Raw genomic sequence first — 20205 nt, forward strand, 5'->3', positions numbered from 1 at the left:
CCTGCAAACTGAATTTTCTCCCATTGGATAACATTGCCAGATTTCTGTTGAAAAGTTTCTACGTGCAAACTTTTAAAATAGTTTTTTTATTCCTGAAAAATCACTGCAATACTTAAAACGTTTTTGCTAAACTGTTTCCAGCTTAGACCCCAGGACTGAAACTAGCAGCCAGTCCTGGAGTTACCAAAGTAATCCACAAAGTAATCAACTGTGTTTATACAAGAAAATCCATTGTGCTCAATGCTAAATTGTGTGTAGAATTGTTTTGTCTACTGCAACCCCTGTACCTATTGTGTTTACCAAGTTTATTGCCTTTCTGCAAAGTACTCACCTGAGACCACTCATATTGAGAACAGTATATCTTGATGCCTGTTGGTTCTAGAAATAAAATAACTATATATTTGATATAAAAACAATTGGCCTGGAGTTCAGTCTTTGAGTGTGTGAAACCCTTTGCTGACTGAGTGTACAACAAATGCTTTACACTGTCCTCTGGTACTGCCTTACTGCTCGACCAAGTTACCACTTTAGAGAGTAAGGCCACACCTGGCTTTAACCTCTGGGGTTGGTGGACTCTATACACACTGTACCTTATTCTGGTCCAGTATATATAGAGCTACTTTCTCACAGTAGCATAGTCCAGTTACTTGTCTAATGTGTTTGTTTTTAAACTGTTCAGTCGTGAGTTAGGGCGTTTCTGAATGTGCAAGGTTTATAAATCACCTTTTACAAAATGGCGACTACTTCGGTAATACGGCCCAACCCAACGGCAGCCTAGTTCTTTTTGCATTTCAAAATAGACCCAAAAGTATCGGAGCGCTCTACATGAGCACCAGTTACATTACACAAGAACGCATTCATATTTCTTAGACATGGGAAGATTATGTAATTTGCCCAGAATCACAGGATGTTGAGCCGAAGCAGAGACTGGAACATGGTTCCCCAGTGTTTCAGTAGGCAGCTCTGGCCATCGTGCCACATCCTCTCCCAATTTCTTATTATTGCCTCAGCTGTAGCTTAAAACAACGCCGGATCAATTTACTGGACCTTGTTGGTAGCAAATGATATAATTTAACTCTGTGCAGAAACAGGGTGCAAAGAGTCGACGCGCCCCAGATGTTTGTCTTAAGCGCACAGTCTCCGAAACAAATACATGGACATCTACACATATCCAAACTATTTACTAAATACACAGTTTTCGTTTTTTACTTTCCACAAAAGCAAATCGGTGCGTTCGAAGGCATAGCGAAGGAAGTTCAAACTATTATTTGCCAACATAAGCCATTTACATTTTTACTTTATCACAAAACATTAAATGTTGTTTTTACAAGGCACAGCGTTGATTTGTTGTGTTTCAAGCACACTTTTCTTTAGAATCTTCCTATTTTAGGTCAAGTCTAGGCAGCGTGCTAGCGCAGCCCAGCCCAACTGGTGCTGCTGCCCATTCCCTCCCCCAGCTCCATCGATACTCCTGTGCCCAGTTGCTGCTCTCCTCCCCCAGTCATGATCCTCCCCCCACTCCACCCCCCATCTTGTTGACCCCTTCCATCCTCCTCTCGCGGTCCCTCGTTTCGTTTGATGTTCTCCCAATGCACTGTGCATGTTCGCTTTCCTCAGCTCGCACTTCATATCACTGGACTGCCAGCGTCCATAACGGGACTTTCAGTGGATGTTCCTGGAAGAACTGTGAACATCTCAGGGCCCCCAGTGCCTATAACAGGGCTTTCAGTACAGTACACAACACTGGGCTAAAAGACACCATGACAGAGCTGTAATTGCAGAAACCAGGACTCCAGCTCCCATAACACGGCTTCCAGTGCACATCCTTGGCCTGACAGAGCACATCCCATGGCTCCTTGTGTGCACATTCCAGGGGTCCCTGAGCCCATTACAGGGCTGCCACTGCACATCAAACGACTGCGAGCATCCATAACCGGGCTTCCAGTGAGTGACCCAGGGCTCTGTCTGCTGTGAGAGGCCTGCCATTGCACATCCCAGGATGACAGCATCTATCACAGGACTGCCAGCGCATGTACATGGTCTAACAGTGTCCCATGGGTCTGTGAGCCCATCACAAGGCTGCTAGTACACACCCCTGGGCTAAAAGTGTGCATCATAGTGCTCTTAGTGCCCAAAAGGACTTCCAGTGCACACCACTGAACTGACAGCGCACATCATATGCAGGGCCCGACTGGAAACTTGAAACAGCCCTGGCAAAAAAAGTATTAATTCAGCCCACATTTGCACCGAGTGAGTGACCCCAACACTTTGCTCAGTATGATTTTCCCAGGATAATTTTGGAAAAATCAAACTGAAAGGTGCCTGCTGAAAGGTTTCAATTATATACGCTCGTTTTGCTGGTTGTTCAGAAGGGGATTTAATTAACTATTCAAGAACATAAGAGTTTTAACACAGTAGCGCTATTTCTACAGTTTCTAATCATGCAAGCACCTGTGCAAGAATAATTAGTCTTTGAAAGGGGTTTGAGAATCTTAGAGGTCGCCGGGATCGTGTAACGTGCACCACAACTCCTGGGTGCGCAACCGGCCTCCAGGTGTCAAAACCAGCCTCCTGGGGCTCCAGCCTCCCGGGGGGTTGCCCGCTTGCCCGGCTGGCCAGTGCGGCCCTGATCCTATGGCTTCTAGTGCATGTTCCAGGGCTACCATTGCACATCCAAGAAGCGTGAGCATCTATAAGACAGCTTCCAGTACACATCCCTGGGCTGACAGGGCACAACAAAGGGCACTCTCTGCCAATCATATGGCTTCCATTGTACATCTGGAAACAGCCAGCAAACTTCCAAGTGCAACGACCACAGCTTTGCCCTTCCCTGCGCCCATGGTTTTGCGATGCTCCTTAGTGCGAGTTATCAACAGCCAGTCCCAGCCATCAATTTGGTAAATTCAATCCCACAAGTTAAAAGACCACATGATCTGAAACTCCAATTCAGTATGACAAATTACACTTAGACAAAACAAGGACCAGAATATAATTTATGCATATTTTGCGATGGTCTGAGCAAATAAATTCAGCATGAATTAAACCTTTAATGTGCACTGTATCATTCGTAATATCCAAGTATTGACTGTGATATCATACAATGTGCGTGGTATACCCATCTATGCTTATAGTGAGCACTGTGGATGCTGAGGCACTGCAGCCTGTGTAAGCATACCAAAGGAAGCCCTGTTCCACACCTCGCCACTCTCCACAACCCCAATTATGAAACACCATTGATGAACAAACACCCAGCTCCAAGGGTATAACTCACACGTGACATTATTTTTTTATGGTTGAAGTTTGTATATAGCCAGACCGCGACTCAAAGGTATTGGAGTGCTTAACACGAGCACCCGTTACATTACTCAGGAGCACATTCATTTAATGTAGGTACTGGAAGATTACGTGATTTACCCCAGTCACAAGATATGGACCCAGCGCCTAGATTAAGCTAGTCTGTGCACTCATCAAGTTAGTACAGTATGGATAAATTCAGCAGAAACACTTTCACTGACATACAAAAGTTATGTAGCAGCAGTGTGGGTCCTAGAATGTGGAACAAGTGTATTATTCTGTTGAAGTATATTTTGCCTATGATAAACTTTTCATGACCCCACTGCTTAGAAGTCACAGACAATGTGACACAGAACAAATGAAAAGGAGCATACATCTATGCTCCTTTTTATTCACTTTCACAGAAATGTTTATTACTATGAGCACTCAGGATCATTTTCTTGTTTCAGACAGTAGGTAGAGGTTTTATTAATCATGCTTATGATTAAGAGCATTAATATTTTGTAAAGGTTTGGGGTATTCAGTTGACCGTATAATATGCTTAGCTAGGTCTTGCCTGAATGGACTAATACATTTTGTTAATCAGTTTGGATTTCAGTAAACCTGTAATCTTCTGGAGTTCGATAATAATGAGTAACATGAAGTTGCTTAACTGTCTGTACCTGTTATCTGTCCATTGCAGAAAGACAGAGGTTAAAGTGAATGGGAGCATTACAGTGTACAGCTTTTAAAGCTCTCCTATTTCTGCCATTATGGGTTTTTGTGTGTACATTAATGTGCATGCAGGCCTCCGTGTGAGTTCAGACTACCAGTTATACAAAAATTACACTTTAAATAAGTACTTCTCAATACAGTTCTATATTATGCCTATTATTGTCAAAGCTTCCACGATAAAGAACAGTAGATGTTGTAGCACCCATGATAATCTGCAGCATGGTTAAAAACGCAAAAAGGTCCCAAAGGCGAGACCTAGTGGCTATGCCAATGCTAGTTTTGAATGCACTTCGACCACTGGTTAGCAGATCATACCATTAAGAGGGTTCAATAAATGGAGTTCGCCTCCTACCCTTTTCGGAAATTATTGCGGGGTGGTTTCAAACATGGGTTTCCGAGATAGAAGAATTCACAAACGAAAATAAAGAATACTACTTTCCTTGAGCTATAACACTCCGTTGGCAAATATATGCTGTTGGTGTGCTAAAACAGCGGGTCGAGAGCATTCTGGGCAGAAATACGTGCAACCAGCAGGTGAATGTTCACCTCTGGCAGTGCATGCTAAATTGTTTACCGTTCCATGGTGAATAAAAGCGACCTGGAAGAAACGGCATCAATTACACAGCAACAAGATAGCAAAACGACAGTTGCCAGTACAAATATGAAATAATGAGTATCGTACACTAAGTGCACTCTTGAAAAGGGTGGTAACATTGTTAGTGTCTTAATGTGGGACATAAAGATGCTGCTCCTCTACAGTGTAAATAACACATACAGGTGCCCAAGTAAACAAGAAAAAAGGGCAATCCGTTGGCAGAAACGTCTACTTACCAAAGGATCAGCTGGAATCATCTCATGTTTGCCTATACTCCACTCCGTCCTAGCACTGCAACTGCAAGCACGAGTAATCCCCGGGTGCCAGAGCTGTGCAGTATGAGCAGTCTTTTTTCTCCTCGGACATGGTCTTCTTTTCTAGAACATCGCCAGACTTGCTATTCAACACCTTAATACGGAGAAACAAGTGTCATGCTCGGATACCAGGCTTTGTGGTAACAGTGCTGCAACCCAGCTGCACAGAAGGTAAGGTTGATCTCAGGCTGACCATCTGTCCAAACTATCCACGGAATTGCCGTGAAAATTCGTTGTCCGTTGCTACTCCTTAACAGACGTCTTTCGTCCCGTAGTTACAGAGCGAAGGGTCACAGCTTGAGGCTCCCAGGTGCTCACGACTAATCACGCAGGTGGAAACATATCCTATTAGCGGTAGGCAAAGGGTGCTGAGCCTGGATAGGTTGAAGGGCCCTTGCTATGGGATTGGCTGCTGGATCTCCGGTCAGACGTTTCATTGGCTATAGATAATGAGGCAAGAGAGAATGTATCACGGCGAACGATAGGTCGGGAAAATCTTAACGGCTTGTATATTGGTTACGAGGCCTGGGGAAACTACACGCGCCTCCGACACGGAAGCTAGCTGCTGCACGTCCATCCCTGCAACATTAGGCGGAGACGGCCCAAGCTGTCTTTTCACTTGTTAATGGACTGTCAGTCTTGTGTGGTGTGTTTAGCTGACCCGAGACACCCGGAATTTCTGTAAGATCCATGGAAGGTGGCTCCAAGCTCGTGAGTAGAGTTTTATTCAATGATGACGTACTTACGCATCCCTCCCCAACTCCGCTGGCGCGATCGCAACCTAGAGCCACCCGCTTTGTATCAGTCACGTGAGCACGTCACCTCCTAAGGGTTACTCACGTTGAATGTATCGACTCTTGCTCCACGTGAGAGCAAAGTCCAATTTTTTTGCCGCCTTCCAAGGTATCGGTTGCATAGCTGCCAAGGTTTGAGATTGCCAAGTGTGACATTTTCATAATTTCTATGTAATTATGAGTGACATTCCAATGACTACGAGTGACACTTTTTGAGCGCAAGCAAAATCAAGCAATAAAGACTTGGAAAACATATTAATATCAGAAATTACACCCATTTGAGCAACAAGACGCTCTAAAATGATGTTAAAACTGCTGGAAAGCACCAGAAACTGAAGCATCTAGTGCTCTTCTAAGCTGATAGAACTATTAACCAAAACATTGATAGTGCGCGCCATGCCACAACAAACACAAAGACGTTTCTGTAAATTTGAAACCGGCGCAGTGTGCCTGCCACTTGCTCACCTTGATTACAGAGAATAACATAATGACTACTATAGTGGGGTTGCAGGTGGGGAGGGGAGATAAGGAGGCAGATGAGGATGTTTTCAAGATTGGGTGTCCTCACTTCAAAGCGCACATCATTGTTCGCTGGGGTACTGAATGTATACCAGGTGCAGACTCTCCACTGCCAACATTTTTAGCAGGTGTTCTGATTTAATTTCTTCTACAGCCTTTGACAAACCGAAAATAAAAAGCTTTACTAATCACTTTCCTGACTGCTCGACCGCTATAAATCGGGTCAAACAAATGAGCACAGGGACATCCATAGTTTTAGAGCACAAATAGTTTTCCGAGTTCAAAGATTAAGTGATGTTTAATCTTGCATTTACTTTCATTAGAGGCAGGCGACGAGCGGAGACGCACCGGGCTCCCATAACTATTAACACGCTCACCCATGCTGGTGGCTTGGGGTTTCAGCGCTCTATAATTGAAGGCATCGACTCCGGTCTGCAGAGGTGCAATGCTGGCTGCAAGCAGACTCAGGCCTTGAGTCACATCGGGACACGGCAATTCGAGTTTGCCGCCCGGGGGTCTAGCCCGCCTTCAGGGATATTGGTGTTGCCCGCTCAGCTGTCCTGACTCCTGTCATTTCCGGCTAAGCAGTCTAGTAACAGACTGTCCTGGCGGCCACTGAAACACTGACTTCTCTCCGTCTCCCAGCTCGGCTGCTGTAATTATATTGAATGAAGCTGGGGAAAAGTATTATTAACTACAGTGATAAGAGGCAATGGCCCGAGCTGGTATGAGCTGCAGAAAACAGGGCTGTGAGCGCTTCAACCGGCGCCATGATTATTTGCATCGACCCGGTCATGACTATTAAATGCACCGCAAACTACCCAGTCGAGCCGCCAGTTCTAGCTCGCAAAATTATTAACTCCCCGCGCGCGCTCCTTCGACAGGATGTGATGTCTCCTCCCAATGGCGTCATGCTGGTAATGAGAGCAGCGCCGCGTAAATTGGAAGCCTAAAATACGTTATAGCAGTTAAGTGAGTGCTGCCCGCAAATGTAGCTCAACTGCGAGCCCAAGCGCCTGCCGCAGCAGCAAGGGGAAGCCACGGGCGGCGCGCTGCCACAGACACTGTTTTATCAGAGCGATTTTAGCGACAGCTGACAGACGGGAAACGGCTTTTACAACGAAGCCGTTTCCCCGAAATCTTTAACCACGCATGCAGTACAACGCATGCGTGGTTACAACTAGTGCCTTTACCACGCATGCCTTTACTACGATGTTTGTAGTAAAGGCATATGTGGTAAAAGTTTTAAAAAAAAGGGGGGGGGGCTTGGGGGGGTCTCCCCCCCAAATAAAACAACTCACCATAAGTCACGTCGGCATCAGAGTCGATTAAGAGAAATCGGTAAAAAAATGCCGTTTTCTCTTCACGACGTATGACGTCATCACGCAAATAGTCGGTGAAAGGTTTGTGTGCTAAACGAATTCCGTTGTAACGCATGCGTGGTAAAGGCATGCGTTGCAACGGAATTCGTTTTATCATCATATATTCCTGACAGACACCGATATGCGTGACAATGCATTTCAGTGCGGTAATGCAGATTACCACACTGAAATGCGCTAGTGTCACGTCTGATGAGTGACACTTGGCAGGCTTGCTGTTGGTGGCTCCCATGTGGATGCTTCTCTACGGGCGAGTGCGACTATTGGCTACTTTATCTCTGTGGGGGCGTAGCTTCATTTATAACAAATTTTATTTATAAAAAAAAAATGATGTAGACCTCTTCTGAAGCTCAATAATGCATACCAGAACATACAGAAAATCATTAAGTAGCTCATACAGCCACTCCTCAAGGTTAAAGATCCAATAAAATAATTAAATATTCGAAAAAAAAAAAATGCTTAAAAAATTTAAATATAACAGATTTGTGCAAAAGGAGGATTAGTCACAAAGTAAATCTACTCGTCACGGGCTATTTATTAAACCTCACTACTAAATGGGAGAAAACTTTCTGGTGTCATCTAACACTAGGCATGAAGGAAATATGTTGTAATCACAGGATCGTGAAAATAATGGTGGAGAGATGCACACCTATTTCTCTCATGTTTATCCAACATTCCTTTATGCTTCCATTTTACTCGTTATCGGCGTGCTCACTCTTTGTGCTCCGCCCATCCGCACTGCAAATGAATGAAAGAACGTAAAGGAGACACATTTTTGTCTCCATCTAGCTGCACAACCTATTTTAATGAATTTAATGAATTAAATTCGTAATCCATTAATTTAATTATTCAAAATTTTCACCATTTTATTCATCTTTTCTTTACTCTGTTTTATCTTCAATCCATTATATCCCATTTCTTCAATCCTCAAACTTTTGCAAAAAAACTTGAAGAATCCTTGTTTCCTTATGCCACGTTTTATTTTCAGTCACCCAATGCATTTCGGGAAAAAAATCCCTTCTTCGGGGGTTTCTAAACTATAAAAAATACATTACAATCAATTGAATGGCACTCTTTTCGTGCGCAAACACACTATAATCACAGGATCCTCACACTCAAAGCTGCAGTAAAGTTCTTTATTCTTTAATCTTTATTCTTTATTCAGGATACGGTTCTCCATGTATGCTGCTCCTACTTCCAGGCAGCGGTAACTGCCTCTGCCTGGAACTTACAAGAAGCCCCATGACAACAGAACCAATGCTTAACCAACATTCCACACTTCTATATAAATACGTGTTTGGAATAAGAGACACGGTTTGGGATTACAAGGAGCAAGATCACAACATATCTCCCTTTGTTCATGCTAAAGAATAATGTAAAGATAAAGGTAAGTTACAAAGTTTACTCAACAATGTTTCTCTTTTGAAACCACAAGACAAAAACAATAAATATGAAATGGATTGGAGTGGGAAAGAGAGAAAACCTTAAACGCAATGAGAGCAAAATAATTTCATAAAACCACAATTATCTTACATATTCTTGTAAATATGTTGTGGGTCCTCTGTAAACCGGAATTCCTCCTTACATCACCACCATCCAAATTGTCCCCTCTTGGCCCAGGGGTATGTGAATTGTCACTTGATCTCATGCCTCCCACCATCTGGTGATCTTGCAACATATGCCCACTGCACTCATCACCCTCAAAACCTTCCTCTTTCCTTTGTTTACCTCCCTCAAGTTTCAAGTTTATTTATGATAACGGGGCGCTAGAGGGCGCACTTGCGGAATGGCTGCCTAGGTGCGTAGCTCCCGCTCCTTGGTAAATAATCCTTAACATATCCTGTGCCACGGAGTGCTGTATTGCCTCCACCTTTTGGACCCTGCTTCAGGTCATCGCCATAGACACTCGACCAAACTCTGACGTCCCTACGTGCTCCAGGGCCGGAGTTACAGGCTGCTGGAGTTCTATCCGGTGCTCGCTCTGGAGCTGCTGTGAGCGTGTGGCCGGCCGCCGCTGCTGCTGCGCGACCCCGGGGACTGTCACGAGGCTTTGGGCCGCAGATCGCCGCGGACACCGATCTCCTGCGGAGACATCGCGGGGGGGCTTCAACGGAGGTAAGCGGCTGCTGTCCTTTCTGCCGCGAGACACCCCCCCCCCCCTCCTGCTGGCTCCCGTTATCGGCGCTAGGAAAGGATCTCCGGCGGAGGAGCCTGCTGGGCCGGGCGGCCCCCACGAACCATCGCTCCGACTCTCTGCCCGCTGCAGCTCCTATGCTAAGCAGCGCGAGCAATCGGAACCGCTGATCCGGGGTCGGGACTGGCCCCCTCGCACTCGGTGCTACCATCACGCGCCACTCCTGCTGCCATCAAGCTTCTGCACTAGCGGACGAGTGGGGGGGGGGGCTGTCGCCTGCTTGGCGGGTGCGTGGCTGTCATGTGGAGAGGCCCTGGACTGCCCCCCTGAGTGCTGCAACCCTTCACTGCGCACTACACAGTGGGGTCCTGCCATCCTTTGCCCTGCTTGATTGGATCACACTGCCTGCAGCAGCAATATATACCCGGGCCGCTTCCCTGCTGGCACTGGGCGGGGAGCATCTATTACCACGATCCACTACTGTTGGCTGCTGGACCCCCTCACCATCACAGCGCTTGGTTGCCACGTAGCGCCGCTTGCAGATTGGGCCCCCCTCGCAGCCCCTTTGGCGGCCCTGCGTTTGCTCTCTCCTGTCCACTGACGGCTGTGCATTCTCTGGGTGGACTGCACTCATCTATCCCACGGCCGCAGATTCTACCACCACTCTGCTCCACGGCCCGGAAGCCATCCCCCGGACACCGCTATGGGACGGACTGAGAATCGTCAGCCAAAACTGAGCTTCAACAGTGTGAAAAAAGGCGCCAAATCGGTGCAGATGAATCCTGGGTCCAGCGCATCTTCTTCGCTGCCTACTCCGCCTCCTACTAATGATGTAGATCTTACCAGCCTGATTCAGGAGATGAGGCAGGGTTTCGCCACTGTCGTGGAGAAAGTGGACGGCGTCACGGCCCGGCTGGATGCTTTGGTACACAAGGTCGACCGCCATGAGGAGCGGATCACGACTGCGGAGCAGCGGATATCCGATAACGCCGATGTCGCCACGACCCATACGACGCAACTGGCCAGGATGGATAACTTACTCCGGATTATAGCGGCAAAGAACGAGGACCTGGAAGCGCGAAGCCGCCGGAACAACATACGCATCACGAATGTGCCGGAATCTACAGATACGGGTAGGATGGAACTATACGTTGAAAGATTGCTCAGAGGCTCGATAGGAGAGGATGCTTTCTCGCCTCAATTCATTGTGGAGAGGGCCCACCGCTCCCTGGCGCCTGTGCCCAAGCCTGGCCTTCCACCAAGGCCCATCATTGCGCGGCTTTTGAATTACCGTGATCGTGACACTGCTCTCAGGGCGGCCCGCACTCAAAAATCACTGCAATTTAATGGAATTACCTTCTCTGTCTACCCGGACTTCACGCCGATGGTTCAGGATGAACGGCGAAAGTTTCTGCCGGTGAAGAAAAAGCTACGAGAGGCTCAGATAGACTATGCTCTCTTATACCCTGCGAAGCTTCGAGTGACCCACCAGGGTAAGCAGAGGTTTTTCACCAACCCGCAAAAGGCAGAGGACTACCTAAAATCGATACGTAGGGAGCGCAGAGCAGACGGCGCTGCTGCTGATGAACAGGACGATGCCGACCTGTCACCAGCGCCACATGATGAATAGCTGTCCATGTGCACTACGGATCGAGTCTTCTCCACGGCAGCTGGCGGTCATCCAGCGGCTCAGACTTCAGACTTCGGGGCGATTCATGATCGATGGACCTGCATGGACTCTGCACCCCTGTGGTAACGTACACCAAGGACCACTTTCTCGTCCCTAGTCTCCACCGAGGGCGGTTACAGTTCTGGAGCTACGGACCGGGAAGTGGCTATGCGCACTCTATGTTTTACCCCTACTGGGCGATCCCCACAGTCTTGTTGCTGTTATTGTTGTTCATACCACTACAGTTGGGGGGAGGTGGGAGGAGGGGGGGCTTCTGGGGGGGGTTCCGCGGCCACTGGCATGATTGGGATGCTGGGGTGGGTGGGGGGAGGATGGACTCTGAGAGGCTTTCATTGACTGAACTGTGTATATCTGCAATAACCTGGTGTAAACGTTGGCACTGGCAAGGCGGGGGTGGTTACATTTTGCGGCCCTCTCGGGCACTACCTTATTCATTGTTGCTCTGTCCATGGCTGCTTTGACTGCGAATGCGCAACTGACATGCTTATCTTGGAATGTCCGCGGATTGAACAATGCTAAGAAATGCCGAAATGTTATTGCCTACCTTGATAGACATTGTATACGGGTGGCCATGTTGCAAGAAACTCATCTGCCCGCACAGGGTAGCGCCACTTTTGCGAAACGATGGGCCGGACACCGTATCTTTTCCTCTTATTCGACTTATGCCAGAGGAGTGGCAATTCTCGTTGCCCGCACTGTGCCTTTTCTCAAATGTGGGGAAGTGGCAGACAGGGAGGGTCGTTATGCTCTGTTGTGGGGTAGAGTGGGCCGTGATCTGTACCTGTTTGTGTCCATATATGCGCCGAATGTTGACTCACCTGCCTTTTTCACCACTCTATGGGGTAGGATTGCGGCGGTTGGGGCACGACACATAGTATGGGGTGGGGATTTCAACCTAGCGCTGGTACCCACCTTAGACAGGGCGGATGGTGTTGGCTCCTATAAGCCTAGGGCCAGGGAGGCACTGGAGGGAGTTGTGGAGGAGGGTGGTCTTTTAGATGCCTGGAGACACTTACATCCTCATGAAAGGGAGGGTACCCACTTCACTTCTCATACCGGGACATGGGCACGCTTGGATTACTTCTTAGTCACTAGGGGGGTTGCTGCGGAGCTGGTGGGAGTGACTCACCTACCGAGAACCTACTCTGACCACGGCCCTGTGCTTTTGCGGTTTCGTACTCCTGGGTGGGACAGTCCGCGACCGCAGTGGAGACTACGCCCTGACGTGCTTCTGGATAACCTGTTTCGCACTGAGCTGGGGGAGGAGATAGCGGAGTTCTTTCCTAGAAACAAGGGGTCGGTTGAATCAGTCGAGCACATATGGGAGGCGTTCAAGGTCACTGTCAGGGGGTACTGCATATCTAAGAGCCACGGGGTACTTCGTGATATCTTACATTCCATCACCACACTTGAAAAGGAACTGCGGGCTCTGGAACTCCGCATGGTATCAGACACTGACCCAGAACTGCATGCTACCTTTAGGGAGACACTGTCAAGGTATGAGGAGGAGGCTGCCAGGGAGGCGAAATACCGAGGCAAACACTGGATAGCCCGTAAATACTGTGAAGGGGATAGGCCCGGGAAGGTACTGGCTACACTCACGCAACCCTCACGGGCACACCATACCATATTGGAACTCACTGATACCTCCGGTACCACTATCAGTGACTCAGAAGCGATACTGCACACATTCACAGCACATTACTCCTCACTGTACACTTCCACGGCGGAAGCAGACGCGCCATATGCTTCATACCTCAGCGATGTTGCGTTATGCTGGCTCAGCGATGGGGACAGGGAATTTCTTGCGGCGCCTTTTGAGCTCGATGAGGTGCGCGAGGCCATCATGTCCCTCAGAAACGGCAAGGCTCCGGGCCTCGATGGCATACCTGCCGAGTTTTACAAAGCCTACATCGATGTTATGGCGCCAGTGCTCCGTGAAGTGTTTACGGAATCTCTTGCTGACGGGATACTTCCCAGCTCTATGCGCGAGGTGGTGATCACCTCTCTCTTAAAGCCAGATAAGGATCCCACATCCTGCGATTCTTACCGTCCACTCTCCCTCTTAAACTGCGACGTCAAAATACTTGCTAAGGTGCTGGCCACCCGGCTATCGCTATTGATGACCAGACTTGTATTGCCTGATCAGTCTGGCTTTGTGGCGGGCAGATCTACGTCCCACAACCTTCGCACCCTCTTCTCCCTGCTCCGCACGGTTCACCCTGACATCCCTGTGGCAGCTGTATTCCTCGATGCCACCAAGGCGTTCGACTCGATTGAATGGCCTTACCTCTTTTCGGTACTTGCCAGCATGGGGTTCCCTAAATTGTTCCTGTCTTGGGTCCGCCTTCTATACACGGATCCCACGGCTAGGGTACTAATTAACGGACGACTGTCACAACCTATCGCGCTCACGAGAGGCACCCGTCAGGGATGCCCACTCTCTCCCCTGTTATTCGCCATCGCGGTCGAGCCTCTTGCTTGTCGCTTACGACAGCTGCATCGTACTGGTGCAGTGCAATGCCTGCAGCGACAAATTGACGTATCCCTTTATGCGGATGACATCACGCTGTACGTAAAATATCCTGAGACACATCTGAATCCCCTACTTCGGGAATTTATTTTATTTGGCGGGGTGTCAGGAGTCCACATCAACTGGGCCAAGTCGCAATTTTTCCCGCTGACAGACGCGGTGCGCGACTTCCCCCTCGATTACCCATTGGAGTGGTGTAGTGCGGATCTCCGCTACTTGGGTATCCGCATCTCTCGCGACAAAGACGAGACGCTGCGATCCAATTATGGAGTGGCCATGACCAAATTAACTGCCTCCGTCGACAGATGGATCACGCTGCCACTTTCCATGGCCGGGAGGGCCTCGCTTATAAAAATGGTGGTACTACCCCGCTTTCTGTACCTTTTCCTCAATATTCCCTATTTCCCTGGCGCTTTCTTCTTCAAAACGCTCCGAACGGAGTTACGCAGGCTTTTCTGGGGAGGCAAAAACCCCCGGCTAAAATGGTCGACGCTGACCCTTCCCTATGACAGGGGAGGTTTCGATGTCCCTGACTTTGAGGCATACTACCAGTGCGCACAGGCGCACTTCGCCTACCACTGGATATCTCCTACCCCTTTTATGCCGCACATAGCGGTAGAAGACTGGATCGCGCACCCGGTCCCGCTCAATGGGCTGTTGCACTGTCCAGAGGCGTGCATAACCACGCCGAATACCTCAGTCTCCTGCACTTTGGATGCGTGGCGCCGCATAGCTAAAAGATTGTCGTGCCCATTGCTCTACTCACCCAGATTACCGCTTGTCTATCACCCAGAGCTTACATTGTTATCGGAAACGGGTTTCCGACATCTCTGTGATACATTACATGTCACCTGTTGGGGCGATTTGTTTCATGAGGGTCACTTCAAGTCGGCGGACCTGTTTTTTAAAACACACGAGCGTACTCCCCTTGAGCTCTTTTATTATATTCGTTTGCGTGCAGGGATGAAAGACATCTTACCCGATTATCCTGATGAGCCCGAGGCCCTGCCTCCACTACACTTCCTATTAGGATCACAGGACGGGGCACACCTGGTCTCTGGACTCTACCGTCAGATCCGCAGTGCTGCTCCAGACCCAGACTCCACTGCTCGACTGCGTTGGTCTGCTGAACTTGCGACTGATGTGTCGGACGACCAATGGCACTACTGCTGCGCGCTCACTGCCCGCATCTCTGCCAGTAGCAGGTTGAAAATTATCCACTATAAATTCCTTCAACGAGTGTACTACACGCCGGTGCGGAAACGTAGATTTGGGCTGGCGGATGATGACCGATGTGAGCGCTGTCGTGCTGCCCATGCCGACTTTCTTCATCTGGCGTGGGAATGTCCCCAGATTGCTCGCTACTGGCGGCAAGTGACGGAGGCTCTTGCTGAGATGGTGGGGGAGGTGGTCCCTGCGGACCCCTTGATGGCCCTCCTCGGGTATACGATGCAGATGCCTAGGGGTTGCAGGAAATTCATTGACCCTGCCTTGCTCTTGGCCAAGCGGCGTGTCGCGTGCCGGTGGGGCAGAGGAAGGGCGCCCAAATTCAAGGACTGGCTCACAGACTTGATATACTGCCAAGATCAGCATACTACTTTTGCTGAATTGCTGCCTCCCTCGTGTCGTCCCAGTGACGTCTGGGAACCGCTTGTGCACTATCTGCTCACACGCCCGGACGACAGCGCTCAGTCGGAAAGTCAGCTTGTCATAACTTAGGACCCCAAGCTCTGTTCTGGTCCTAGCCTGAAATTACGACTGGGCTAACCGGATTCCCTCGTCCGTGCTCCCCTGTACCCCTGGGCAGTCACTGACATTACAGACTGTCCTGCTTTGGCCTGCACATCACTCCCCTCTCTCTGTACATGCCTACTCTATCCCATACTCACTTCACGCACTTACATCTTTAGCGGGCGGCACTCCAGGGCTTCCTACACCCTCCTACAACCGGCCAATATTGGTCTACTTTATGTTAGGTCAGGCATCCTGGACATGAGATTTCATACACACCTCTGCCTGCCTGGATCGCCACGCCAGAACACTATCAACTATCCTACCACACAGTCGAGAACTGCCTCTTCGTTGTTACCTAGTTTGGGTGTTTCTGTTACTGTTTTTGACTTTCGACAAAAAGGAGAGAATCTTCTCTCGCAAAAAACTCTGTTCAACTGCTGCTCATCCTTGCTCATCCTACACCACCAGCTGCCGAACAAGTTTACCATGCATGTATGACACGCCGCCGGGCCCCCGGGATGCCGGCTACAAGGCTGTGTATTGACCATTCCATCCTGCTGCCGGCCTCCGGGTTGTGGGCAAAACAAGCTGTGTACTGCACTTCGTCTTATGCAATAAAGCAGATTTGAACCCCCAAAAAAAAAAAAGTTTATTTATGATAACGGAACTCAATTGAGGTCCACATAATGATTATAACAAACATTAGAAATGAAAAAAGCAATAAAATTCCGAAGAAAAATACATAGTATCAATTTGTCAATATAACGGCATGAAACATTTAAAATAATAAAACAATTTAAAGCAGAACATTTCATTTGGAGGGTTAAACATTGCTTCAATAAAATCAGAGGCTGTAAAGATACCCATTTACCTCCCTCACTTTAAAAAGGATAATACTTCGCCACTCTGCAGAAGTTCCACCTCTCTCAATTGACTAGGGCTACATGCCAATGATGCACCTCTCTGACGTGAAAGGGCCACCAAAACTTACTTAAGCCCCTCTTAATGCGACCAAAACGCACTTTGAACCAATCTTTTCTTCCACTGAAACATCAACACTTGCTTTCACACCTTATCCTACAATCAAATCCCTTACCCGCGATGGAAGAAGTTTCACCCTCTCATATCGTAAAAGGGAATTTATTTGGTGGCCGCATTCTCTATGTTGTGATACGCCCACACCAAATCAGAGACCACCTCCTCAATGTCTAGATTGTTTACTAAAGCTAATTCCAAAGCACCTTTGATCGTACGATTTGCCCTCGCAACCATTCTTTTGGCCGAGGGATTATACCAAGGCTTATTCCACATGCACCTAAAAACTCTCATCTCCTGAGGCGCCAATAGAGTTCCATTCAGTGGCGCTGTGAGGTCCCCGCTCTCCCAGCTTAATCGGGGGCTGGGGAGCTCCTACTGTGACTTCTACGTTAGTGAAGGGCACAATTGCGCAATTCTATCGGTGGTAGACCACCCAGTTATGATCGCACCGCCCAGTGACTGAAGCACCACTGCTTTACAGAAGCTGTAATACACAAGCAGAACATCTTTCTCCAGAGGGACCAGGGATGCCCCTTGTCCCCGTTGTTTATTTGTTCTTGCCCTCGAACCCCTGGCACTATCCCTTCGTGGTATGGCTGACCGCTTGGTCATACCAGTTCATGGCACACACCACCTTATATCCATATACGCGGACGATATTTTACTATATGTCCGGGACCTCACAGCTAATCACGATCTGATGCCGGAGGTACTCGACACATTCGAGCAGATATCAGGACTGGCGATAAACCCTGTAAAATCACTAGACTTTTTTTCTTCCAAGAGACACCTCACTACACTCACATACAGTTTGGCGCTCATCGTATGTCGGTGGCCCCTGACACGTTTAAATACCTAGGAATTCAGGTGTACAGATCGCCTGCAGATCAGATTGACGGGAACATCCAATGGGCAATAACTAGACTTCGGGGCAGTGTGGGGTTCTGGACCTCTTTGCCCCTGTCAGCGATGGGACGCATAGCCATCTTAAAAATGGTGGTGCTCCCTCGCCTTCTCTACTACTTTGTGAATATACCGGTAGATTTGCCTCAGTCCATTTTTAATACGTTAGATACCATTTTGATCAATCTCATATGGGGGACGGGCCGGAAACGTTTGAGCCTCCGGAAACTCCAGTTGGGAACGAAAGCAGGTGGACTGGGGGCCCCGGATTTTCGGGGCTATTATTATTATGCTAGCCAGCTCCAATGGCTCTCCTATTGGACTGCGGGTCGGAACATGCATGAGATTGGATTTACGCCTGAAAGACTTGGACGTGGAGAACTCCACTCCCTATTGTTGCCTAAAGCTAGGATTCCCCCAGACTGTCCTCCCCTGCTGAAATGTGCCTTGACTTGTTGGAGGAAAGCTCTTTCCTACACGTCGGTGGCCCCACCATATACGGTGAATATCCCCTTGTTGGGCATACCCACACCACAGGGCAGACTCACACAAACTAGACTCCAGGACTGGATAGATAGTGGGGTGGAAGATGTTGGTTCTTTCTTTGGAGATGAGATGCTCCTAGACCACGATACATTCATGCAGATCACGGGCGCTCCACCTCGCTTATACCTGTTACATGCAATGGTAGCGCATTACATTAGGACCACCTGGGCACCACAACAAATTAAACCCACACAACACGAACTAGTGCACCTATTATATTACATGGGACCGAAAGGACATTTGGTCCGCTGGCTTTATACCGGAATAAGGACACATGCAGCGATCCCGCTTGTGGCCCTGAGAATTCGATGGGCTGATGATACAACCACAGAAATTGCAGATAGAGCGTGGTAGACTATACTGGAACTTCCCAAAAGGGTGTCGCGTAACGTCGGGCTTACATTTATTCAAACAATGGTACTCCACAGAGCATATCTTACCCCTAAGAGAATACATCTTATGTTTCCGGATTCTTCTCACTGCTGCCCTTGCTGCGGGGAGGACGAAGCAGACTTTATCCATATGATATGGTTCTGCCCACGCTTCCGCGATTACTGGAGTGAGATCTGCCGAGTTCTCAACACCCTAACACAATTGCCAGCCCCTACTGAGGCCTTATCCTGCTTATTGGGGTTAAGACGCCGCTCCGGGAGTCAGAAAGATGGATAAAAATGTACAGACTTATCATATGTTTTGGCCATTAGGGCTATCACCATGAAGTGGAAGTCCCCCAGACCCCCCTCAGTACCAATGTGGCAGGCTGACTTACTGCAGTGGGGTAGAGCGGACGGGGCGGCCCTTCGTAGGGAGGAAGAGAGGGGACTACGTAAACAACCTATAGCACTGGAGTGGGAAGCTATGCTGATCGCCCTAGAGGCAATGGACCTCTCCCCAGCTTTATTGGCTAAGGACCCAGTGAGACACATTTACCCTCATACACCTCGTGGTTTACAACAATCGGATTGTACATTGAATGGTCCTGCACTGATCAGCTGGGGGGGGGCAACTGCGATATGCTGTTTATATGGACAGTAGTTAATTCGTACTGTACATGTACAGTGATTATAATTCGCTGCTTTTGATTGATCTGAGATTGGGGAAAAAATTGAAAATGACTGGAGGTGTTCCTAATTGATCTGGATTTTTTCTCATGCTCATGTTGCAGTCGATAATAAAGCCTGTTAAAAAAAAAAATCTTTCTCCAGAGGGCCTTTAATGACTGCCTATGTTAGTGAGGAGTGCAGCAGAGGCTCGCTTTCACTTGCCACATTACATGCCACTCGGCATCGACACTGAATGTTAGTGCCACTCATTTGTTCAATATTTTCTCCTCTATCGTTTGGAATAAAACAAAACTAAAGTTATTGGCATTACTAAATTTACTGCTACAACCCAAATCTGTAACCCTTCACATATGAGACCGAATTACACAGAATAGTAATTTTTCTTCTTCCTGATCTTGCTGTTGAAGTTGAATGGATAAGAGCTATCTGATGAGCTGTGCTAACCTGTTACCTGAAAATAACAGTTTGTGAATGGCCGAATTCCCCTTCAGCAGCTTTCTGCTTTAAATTATGAAATAATGCAAGATATTTGTCTTCAAAGATTGGTCTTACAAATAATAATTTCATATGCACTGGTTGCTCCGTTTATAACTTGGAAAAGCTGAAATATGAGCTCCAGAGTGGATGAAAGCAGATTAGATGTGTAATCTGGGTAAATTGGTTAGATGGACCATTTAGCTGTTTTAAAGTTATAGGCAGCTCTACCTTCTTGGAAGGAACCCAAAAAAAACTCTGTGGAAGGTCGACTCTGTGAACAAAGCCTTTATTTTTATTTTTTATAGACTCTCCAAAAAATGCCTGTAAAACGAAAATCTTTTTTCTAAATTCTTCAATATTTATACTGAACAAAGCTCACAACATCGAACTTCCTAGGTAAATTTGCGCTTGCACATTTCCCATGTTCATTCACTCAAGGTCATGCCAAACTTTTTCAAAGTGGGGGGTAATTTTAAT

The 20205-nt window shown here is 47.9% G+C and overlaps 2 protein-coding genes across 5 annotated transcripts in view; one reads left to right on the plus strand and one right to left on the minus strand.

The window, feature by feature from the left end:
• The window catches only part of KIAA0319L (KIAA0319 like), a 907721-nt gene extending 902270 nt beyond the window's left edge, over positions 1 to 5451 (minus strand). For 2 of the 4 annotated variants that reach the window (XM_078681144.1, XM_078681145.1), the window contains exon 1: positions 4840 to 5238. The gene's annotated coding sequence lies outside the window, so the exon portion shown is untranslated. Of the gene's footprint in view, positions 1 to 4839 lie in introns of all 4 variants that reach the window. The other 2 variants (XM_078681143.1, XM_078681142.1) reach the window with 2 other exon arrangements.
• A 42-nt stretch (positions 5452 to 5493) lies between these two features.
• NCDN (neurochondrin) overlaps positions 5494 to 20205 on the plus strand; it is a 109138-nt gene continuing 94426 nt past the window's right edge. Inside the window, exon 1 of the mRNA XM_078681146.1 lies at positions 5494 to 5628. The gene's annotated coding sequence lies outside the window, so the exon portion shown is untranslated. The remainder of the gene's footprint in view (positions 5629 to 20205) is intronic.

The sequence above is a fragment of the Lissotriton helveticus genome, chromosome 3_1 (assembly GCF_964261635.1).
Source record: "Lissotriton helveticus chromosome 3_1, aLisHel1.1, whole genome shotgun sequence".
Classification (NCBI taxonomy): domain Eukaryota; kingdom Metazoa; phylum Chordata; class Amphibia; order Caudata; family Salamandridae; genus Lissotriton; species Lissotriton helveticus.